Genomic DNA, 9,781 nt, shown 5'->3' on the forward strand with positions numbered 1-9,781 from the left:
GCCGCTGTTGGAACGACATTCTGACAGTGCGAAAAAAGCTGGAGTTCTAAGACCTGCCTTAGGAGGAGGAGGAGGAGGAGGAGGTTGCATCATCATACCACGCCCCCCACCCAGCACTAGTTATAAAGAGCTTACAGTTAGAAACCATTTCATCCAGACGATCTAGGCATCAGCATGACGGGGTTCTACAATCAGACGACCCTTAAAGACCTTTGGAGCCCACCACCGAGCTGGGTACTAACGGATTCATCACCACCGAGATACAACACCAGTCCGAGGTCCAGATCGCTACCATCACCACCACCGCCGAGATACAACGGCAGTCCGAGGCCCGCATCGGCACCATCGTGTTTTCCAGAGGATAACCTACCACGACTCCCCACCATCATGGAGGTTCCGGAGAACGTACCATTCAGGCCCTGGGTCGATGGGGCTGATCCACCTTTGGTGACATCAAACCCTGAGCCGCCGCCAGGTCATGAGGAGGAGGAGGATGTGCAACCCCTCGACATCCAGAGCACCGATGAGGAGCCTCACCGTCTGCCTGACTGGGTGTTTTCAGAAGACAAAGTAGACCGTGTGAAAATGGGTCTTCTTCACTTGGTCAACATGGCGATCAAAGCTCACTTACCAACCACGGATGCAAGATCGATCACCCCAGTCAACGGCAACACGAATGTCTTTACGTAGCTGAAAATGAATTATTTTACGATTTTCACTTTACGGACATTATTCGCAGGGTTTTAACACCTAAACTGATTCCGGCTCTTCAAAGTTTTCTCAGTCTGCACGGCTTCCAGCCTCTGGACACTGAGATTCTGTTCACCATGGCTGTGACGCAGCTGCACGGATTCAGGGCTGTGATGCCCATTCACAAAGACATTTTTCCGGTGTACGATCGCCTGTCCAAAGCTGACCTGGACGCGCTGTCCGGGGTGGTGATGGAGTGAGCGAGCTGCGGAGGGTCTCTTCTACAACTTTATTATTATATTTGACGACAGTATGATTAGTTTTTAGTTCTGACTAGTGTTTAGATTATATTTGACAGCTGTTTTTTACAGTATGATTAGACTGTGTGATTATATTTGATGACTGCTGTTTTTTACAGTATGATTAGACTGTGTGATTATATTTGATGACTGCTGTTTTTACAGTATGATTAGATTGTGTGTACAATTTATGAAATAAAAAGAACTAATGAAAACAAATATGCATCATTTTTGCCAACCATTCATCAGAGATGGAGGAGGTAATGAAAAAGGTTTATTTTACACCAGAACATCAGGGTAGTTACGGTGGTGTGGAAAGGTTTAGAACCGGTTTACAACAAGATATTGGGGAGAAAGTTTCATCGGATAAGGCTCGCGATTTTCTCTCAGAACAAGACGCCTATACACTTCACAAACCTGCAAGAGTTCATTTTCCGAGAAATAAGGTTTTTGTCTCAGGGCCGCTAAAACAGTTTCAAGCTGACTTATGCGACATGCAGGCCTTGTCAAAATCAAACGACGGCTTCAATTACCTATTAACCGTCATAGATGTATTTTCAAAGAAAGCCTATGTACGAGCCCTGAAAAACAAATCGGGGAAAGATGTTACAGAAGCTTTTGCTTCAGTTTTGAAAGACAGCGGTGTCCCTAAAAAATTGCAAACGGATTCCGGTAAAGAATTTTTTAATAAGAAATTTGAAGCCCTCATGAAGAAACACGAAATTGTGCATTTTGCCACAGCCAGCAGCGTAAAGGCCAGCGTTGTGGAGAGATTTAACAGGACTCTAAAAGGTAGAATGTGGAGATATTTCACAGCCAAAAACACCCATCGCTACATAGATGTGATTCAAGATTTGGTGAAAGGTTATAATCATAGCTACCACACTTCTATCAAAATGGCCCCCTTTGAAGTTAACACGGAAAATCAATGGCAAGTGTTTCGCAACCTTTACGGGACCACCGCACCGAAGCCTGCAAAGAAAATGAAGTTTAACAGGGGTGACGTTGTGAGAATTTCCAAACTCAGAGGTGTTTTTGATAAAAAATATGAGCAGAGTTTCACGCACGAGCTGTTCACAGTAGACCAGTGTCTTCATCGAGCACCGCCGGTTTATAAACTCAAAGATTTTGATGGGGAAAAATTGAAGGGTCATTTTATGAACCCGAATTGCAGAAAGTAAACTTATCGACCGAACGATCCTTCCACGTTGAAAAAATTTTAAAGCGCAGAACTTACAGAGGCCAGAAGCAAGTGTTTGTTAAATGGCTTGGATGGCCTCAAAAATTTTCCAGTTGGATTAAAGCCTCAGACCTGCACGACGTTTAAAAAACAGATACAATAAAAAAATGGATCTGAGACAAGAGGAGGGTTTTTATATCACATTGCCCTCTAACGCCAGTAACGAAGTGTTTAAAAATAACACGATTGGCAGTTACAGAACCGATCTAGCCCGTCACATCAATCTCAATGGCAGGTGGCAAGTGGGACTGTCTGAAATCACTTACGTGCACTCGTGGTTTAATTTACCGAACGATCGTGCGTTTGTTGAATGGCGACGAGTGAAAGAACCTAAGAAAATCAACAGAGCTCCGATTACTCCCGGATATTATAAAGCTATCCAAACACTTAGAATGGAATGCGAGACTGCTATGAGAAAGATTGATCCTGATTTCTATCTCATTCACAGATTCCCCGACCCCATTCTCAAATATCAGATCGGTGATGAAATAGAATTTAGATTTTTAGCGCCTCTGGCCTATCTGTTAGGTTTCAACGCGGGTGAGTGGTTGACGCCTGAAGGTACTTCAGGCCTCGATGAACCGATCAAATCGGCGCCTCACCCACCCGATTTAACAGGCGGTCTATATCAGTTTTACTGCTACACGGATGTCGTGACCGAGCAGTTGGTCGGGGACGTCTTTGCGCCTTTATTACGTACGGTGAAAGTTGAAGGGACCTTCGGTCACACGGTCACTCATGTGTTTAATCCTGTGGATTACATCAGCGTTTCTACGAATCATATAGAAAGCATTCATATCGAAATAAAATCTGATCAGAATGAGCCGATTCACTTCTTATACGGAAAAACAACGGTGAGGCTTCATTTCAGGCCCGCACATCAGAGAAATACAATAATATAACGCTCGTGAAACCGGGTGAGAGAGTCAGTTACGCTCGTACGTCTTGCAGACATGATTTATCACCTGCAGAGAAACGATCCCAACCGTTTTATCAATTATTACGTCACTCAGGCCGGTCATGGTTTACCAGGTTTTAGCGGTGTTCCTTATATGTACGGACGTGGCTTTGGATCGATATTTTCAAGACTGTTTCGATTCATATCACCTTTTGTTAAAAAAGGATTTGCTCTGGCTAAACCGCATCTCAAAAAGGCCGCTACAGGAATCGTGTCAGATGTGTTGACGAGAGCCGTCGGTAAAATCAATGACCCTAATGCCCAAGAGGGGTCAGGTCTCATGGTTCTGTCGAGGCGTGTTCGCAAAAGACCCCCCGGCAGGCGTTTAAAGACATCTACATCACGAAGCGACCGACGCATCAAAGCTCCAGTTACAAAACGCAAGCAAAAGAGGAAGAAGTCTCGTCAGACAGGCTCTGATATTTTTTAATCATGTCACTGCTCCACAGCAAATCGTCAGAATGTACGCTGAGTGAACTGGATCTCTTCACCGTACCCATGACGCAGTTGTCTATCGAAGATAAGATCTACAGCGAAATTTTACCCATAGCGGCCCTGACGGACGGCGGGCCTGTAGAATTTTTTGTCCCCGGAGATGGAGAAAAATATTTGGATTTAAACGACACTCTTCTATTTTTGCGGGTGAAAATTACAAACGATGACGGCAGCCCGCTAGATGATGGTGCTGCCACCGGTCTGATTAATTACCCGATAAACACGATTTTCTCACAATGTGACGTGGTTCTCGGCGATCGTCTGATTTCACAATCCAGCGCCACGCACCCCTACAGAGCGATCATCGAAACCCTGCTGAACTTTTCTGAAGCGAGTTTGAATTCTCAATTCAGCGCGGGATTGTTCTTCAAAGACACCGCAGGCGCGCACGATTCCACCGTTGTAATTAACGGACGCAATTTAGGCCTTAATCAACGAGCGACTTTTACAGAAAACTCCAGAGAAGTGGATCTGATAGGACCCCTGCATTATGATATATTTTTCTGTGAAAGACTTCTTTTAAATTCCGTCGATCTCAGAATTAAACTGACACGCGCGTGTGATGCTTTTTGCCTGATGGGGGCGCGTGATTCCACCTACAAGCTGAAACTGCTAGGTGCATCGCTTTTTGTGAAGAAAGTTAATATTTCACCCGCCGTACGTTTGGGTCACGAGTCTGCTTTACTAAAAGCAAACGCCATGTACCCGCTCTCACGCGTGACCGTCAAAACTTATTCCATTCCACAAAATTCGAGGATATGTAATCTGGAGAACCTCTTTCTCGGCGCCATTCCTAAATATATCGTCTTAGGATTAGTGGATCACGAAGCTTACACAGGACGTCGAGATCTTTCGCCTTTTAATTTTCGCCACATGAATGTGGAATATCTGGCGTTGTCCAGAGACGGAAAACAGATTCCATCGAAAGCCTTCCAACCTACTTTTTACCAGGGAACATCGGTCAGAGAATTTTATAATCTGTTTACAGCCACTTCAAGACAATTGAAAGATTTGCCTCTATCGATTAATAGGTTGGAATATCAACAGGGGTATACACTCTTTGCCTTTAATCTGAACACAGCGGATGACTCGGAGGCGCTTTCAACCGTTTCCACCGGCAACCTGAGGATGGAGATGCGCTTTGGAGAACCTCTGAGAGCCACGGCTACACTCATTGTGTATGCGTGTTACGACTCCATTCTGGAGATAAACTCAAAGAGAGAGGTATTGGTGGATTATTATTAATGGATAATCACGAATTGGACGGCATATTATCGAGCCTGCTGGGAGATTATTTTGGTGGCGTGTACGCGTCTGATCAGCTGTCTACCGTCCCAAAAAACATTCGACTACTGGCCTACTTTGTGGTAAACACTCATCCTGTCCATTTACCCGGTGAACACTGGTTGGCGCTAGCTGTGGAACAAAATGGCCTCGGGACATTTTTTGACTCTTACGGTCTATCGCCTGAATTTAAATATTACCCTGAAAACATCCTGAATTTTCTAACAGAACATTGTTCACGAATACAATATCAGGATCGTCAGCTACAGAGTTTTGCATCCGACCGTTGTGGCCAGCATTGTGTTTTTTTCCTGTGTCATAAGGCTTGTGGACTTTCTCTGAAACAAATTCTGTCTAAATATCATAAAAATGTAGATAAAAATGATGCTATGGTTTATCATTTTGTTAAAAAATTTTCAAATTGCATCAAACGTTATGATGTATACTTCACACAGGTGAATTGTACTCTTGAAATGTTTAAAGAATGTCACGGACTGTGAAATTTGTTTTGAATAAAGTTTTATTGAACAAACAAGAGAGTTAAGGTGTAAAGCTGATCCATTTCTTCAAAGTGGGGACATCGCTCCAGCTTGGTGATAAAATGATATTTCTCCTCGGTTTTTTCTTTTTTTTCTTCAAAACACTATCTTCAGAATCCGGAAGCACAATCCCTCCGTTCCTGAGTTGCGTAATCTGACGTTTCGCTAGCGGATTGGACACGATAGATAAGGGCACATTTTTTTCTACTAGAGTTTTTAGGAAAGGAGTCCAACCCGTCGGTTCTGATTGCGGATGTTTTTTTAACGGGTTGCTGATGCTTTTAATCAAGTCAAGGATGTGCGATCCTTTCTGCACATCGCCTTTATATTTAAATTCCCCCGTCGGAGTCCAGTTTAATCGTGTCATTTTCAGCAGGTACTCGGCGTTTTTTCTTCCGCGTACAGGAAGATTCTGTAGCGTTTCATTAATGAGTGTGTCAGCCGCTGTTTCTACAGCTGACGTAGGCTCAGCCGTCACAGTGGGCGGTTCAGTGGGAGGTGCGCTTTCGTGTAATCCGCTTCTCATCAACTTTAAATAACGCTGAAGCAGCGCATTGTATTTTTTAATTTTCTCATATGGCGTTAATCCCGTCTCCTGCATAATTAATTTCATTTCAGAGTCAAGATTCTCTTCAGCCACGTCCCGTATCGTAGGTTTAACAAGCTGACGTAATTGTTGGGGGGTCACCATAAACATTTTTTGAGAAGCCATCGTTTATTTCCTTATTAAGCCACCTATCAGTTCGCCGATCAGAGGCGCAGCGGCTGCTAAGAGTATGGGTAGAAATCCGCCTTTCTGGCCGACTAAAAGCTTCTTTTTTTTAAAAAGGCTAGTTTTGTTATGAGTCAACTGTCTGAGCAATTCTTTGCTTTTAGACAACTTTTGAAATTGACGCGGCGACAGACGTATATTTCCTTTGATTACGTTTAAAGCTATCTCGCACAAAGCCTTCAGAACGTCCTCGGAGCACCCTTTTAAAAACTCCCGACGTTGGCGAGGCTTCATACGTGACAAAGCACGTAGAATCTTGGCGTTGCGTTTTATCCGGGCTGACATGGCTCTGTTTTAGACAAATACACCGCAGTGAGCTGATCCGGAAGTAAACCCGTACGGAGACGGAAAGATTCTGGCGTTTCTGCTTTTAAATCCACAATTAAATAACCGTACGGTTCTGACGTAGCGTCTTGAAAACTCTCCATGAAATATCTTTTTTGGGTAGGATATATTTGATTTGCTAAAACATTAATTTGCAATTTGTCTCGAGGGTTTTTAAACAAAATCAAATAATTGGTGTTTAAGCTGATGGAACGACTATGTTTTCCTTGATGAAAAACATTTTGAGTGATTAAAATGACGCTCATATTTCTGTGATGTCTCAGCTGCGTAAATAATTTTAGCACTCCAGGATGGCTGGACGTTTGAGACATCATGTCATCCAAGATCACCAAGTGGTTATGACCCGATGGAAATAAATCATCATCCTCGAATGAAAGCGGGAGACCTTGAACGAATCGAATACTTTTATTACAAAGATCATCATACATAGGTTGATAAGATGTAAAAAACCACACGATGTTTTCTGGCATTTCAGTTAAACATTGCATACAATTTTCCAAAATACTTTTTACAAAAAAGGTTTTTCCACAGCCTGACGGACCAGCAATTTGTGCACTGAATGGCAATTTTAGTCTAGCGTCAAAATCAGTTTCCATTTTTAATACCCAAATGGTTCTGTACTGCCGTCAGCAAATAACCTCCGCTTATCAAAAATCACACGAAACCTTTTCACAAATGAAACATTCGAGAGAGTGAGACCTTTTTTATCCCTCTTGACAATCTCCTGCCGAGTTTGCAAAAATCTTCCCCTTTCTCCAGCCACGTACCCCTCAACCAGCAGCGCTAAGCTGTCAAAATTGATGTGATCAGATGAAATGAATGACTGTGTGATACCCTTAGCCTTTAGCACCACCTGCTGGCGGTCCCGGGTTTTGTAAGCATACGTTTTTGGACCGGATGAAGCAAATTCTGTGATGGAATCGCCGTGCAGTTCATCGGTTAAATCCCCCAGCAGCGGTCCTGTTGGTAAAACACACTCATTCTCTTTGACAGAATAAATTATAGAATCTGTATCGTAATAAATGACGCGATTTCCCAGTTTGTTCAACGCATTTAATAATTTCAATCTGGCATAAGTTGTGGTGAATGCAGCGATAAAAATGTTGTTGCTTCTGCCAGGAGTCGTTAGGCATTTTTCTGCCAAACTGTGTTGCACCAGAACGGCTCCTGAAGTGAGAAAACTGAAGAATTTAACATTGTATCTCCCTGAAAACAGAATGTCAAAAAATTCATCAGGTTTTTGAACAAATGTGGTTTGTACAAGATCATCTCTTTGACCAAACTTTCCCCAGAGTGAATTGAGACATAATTTTGAAATGGCACGCTTAGCAGGATTGTGCTGAATCTTAGACGCATCTAATAGTATTCCCTGACGAAGTTGGTAGTCCTGAATGTATTTTCTTTTCGAGTCATCGTCAATCAATCCTTCAGGAAAACCAGACGCTTGTTGTTTCTGCTTCAAAAACGTGTTAATGTAACCTGCGAACACATCTTTACTGCTTTTCTCAAAATCCCAGACTTCAATCATTTTCACCAGACTGTAACCTGAATCCAAAGCGTAATTGAACTCTACACTCACCCAAACGCCCGTCAAAGCACGTTGAGACGCGCTGTGTGAACAAGAATCAGATTGATTATTCATTTCAGCGCATGTGCGACACAGTGTAAAAACGAGTTTACCTTTGGATGTTTTAAAAGGCAGAACAGGGAAAAACAGTTTTCTGGGTGGCAAAACGACAGCTTTAATCAAACCAAAATAGTGACTCGGATCTCTGAAATTTTTAACATGAATTTTGGGATGGCCTATGGGGTAAGTCTGTGTGGCGTTTACATAAGGGTACAGACTCGTAAAATCCACATAGTGGATTTTTTCACCGCTCTGAGCAGAATGCCTCAGCCGAACCGGACAAGTTCTGCCTCCATACAGGGCTTCACGAGGTGAGAGAGGAGCCGGCGGTGGATCAAATCTTGAGACAAACTGTTTCACGTCCGGATCAGTTTTTACCATCTCCTGCCAATCATGTTCCCAAATGACATTCATTTTTAATCGATGCACAGTTTCCAACGACTGAAGCTTTTCGACGGTTTTGTCATAAATTTCACCAAAAGTGATTTTTCTCAGAGGACATATGGATGACTGTAAGAAACATTTTGGACAGCCGTGGAAAAAACAACCCATATACTCAAACCCTTGCTCGACGCCTGAAATCACAGCATATCCGTCGAGATAAAAATCCCCCACTTTATACTCCCCCAAAGGCGTTAAAGCGTGTTGAATGTCTACATTTTGACTGCGTGAAACCCATTCCAACCAAACGATGCTTGAACTTGAAAATGGTTTTTGTTGCGGTCGATAGCCGAGCGGACAAGGAATGGCCAATGTGTCTGGTTTTAGGAATTTTGATCTAAACACACGCATGCAAGCTGAAGCGATCGTGACAGATTTCAGCGGGTCGATACCTGTTTCATTAAAAAACTCCTCTCTGAAAATACCGCATGCTTTACGCAGAATTTCCACATCGTTTCTACAATAAAACACGGCCTCCTTTCTGAAATCAAACAGCTGCTGTTTAGACACATCGGTGTACCATTCTAAAAATATTTTTTTATGCTCCGGAGACATTTGTTCAAACCCATAATGGCTGACATCTGGGTAAGGTCCTTTATAATTCAGATGTTCAAGCGATGAAAATCTGTGAGGAAAATAACCTTTAGTTTTATCTGTAAAGCCCAAAGCAGCTGGAAGGTTGGCTAATTTCATCATGAGGAAACTTAAGGAATCAATGAATCTCAGCCCAAAGTCTGGATCGTGAAAACTCAGTATTTTACAGCCTTGCATGAGTATATTTTTGGGAACAATTTTTAATTGACACATAGCGCTCAAAATTATATAAGCATCAAATCCACGCGCATTGTGTGCAACAAATGTATAATTGCTGAATTTAGGACGACGCATCTGCATAATAAAATCTTTAATGCAATCTAAACCAAATTTCTCCCAAACGTCGCCTGAATCGGATTTTGCACAGATTAAAAAAGGTGTATGCACACCGTTCTGATCCGTAAACGTTTCAGTGTCGTAATAAATAACCTTTTCCGTTAAACCGTCATCTTTTTTTTCAAGCTGAATAAAACAGCGATGATCATCCGTGACCACCG

The sequence above is a fragment of the Nothobranchius furzeri genome, chromosome 9 (genome assembly GCF_043380555.1).
Source record: "Nothobranchius furzeri strain GRZ-AD chromosome 9, NfurGRZ-RIMD1, whole genome shotgun sequence".
Lineage (NCBI taxonomy): Eukaryota > Metazoa > Chordata > Actinopteri > Cyprinodontiformes > Nothobranchiidae > Nothobranchius > Nothobranchius furzeri.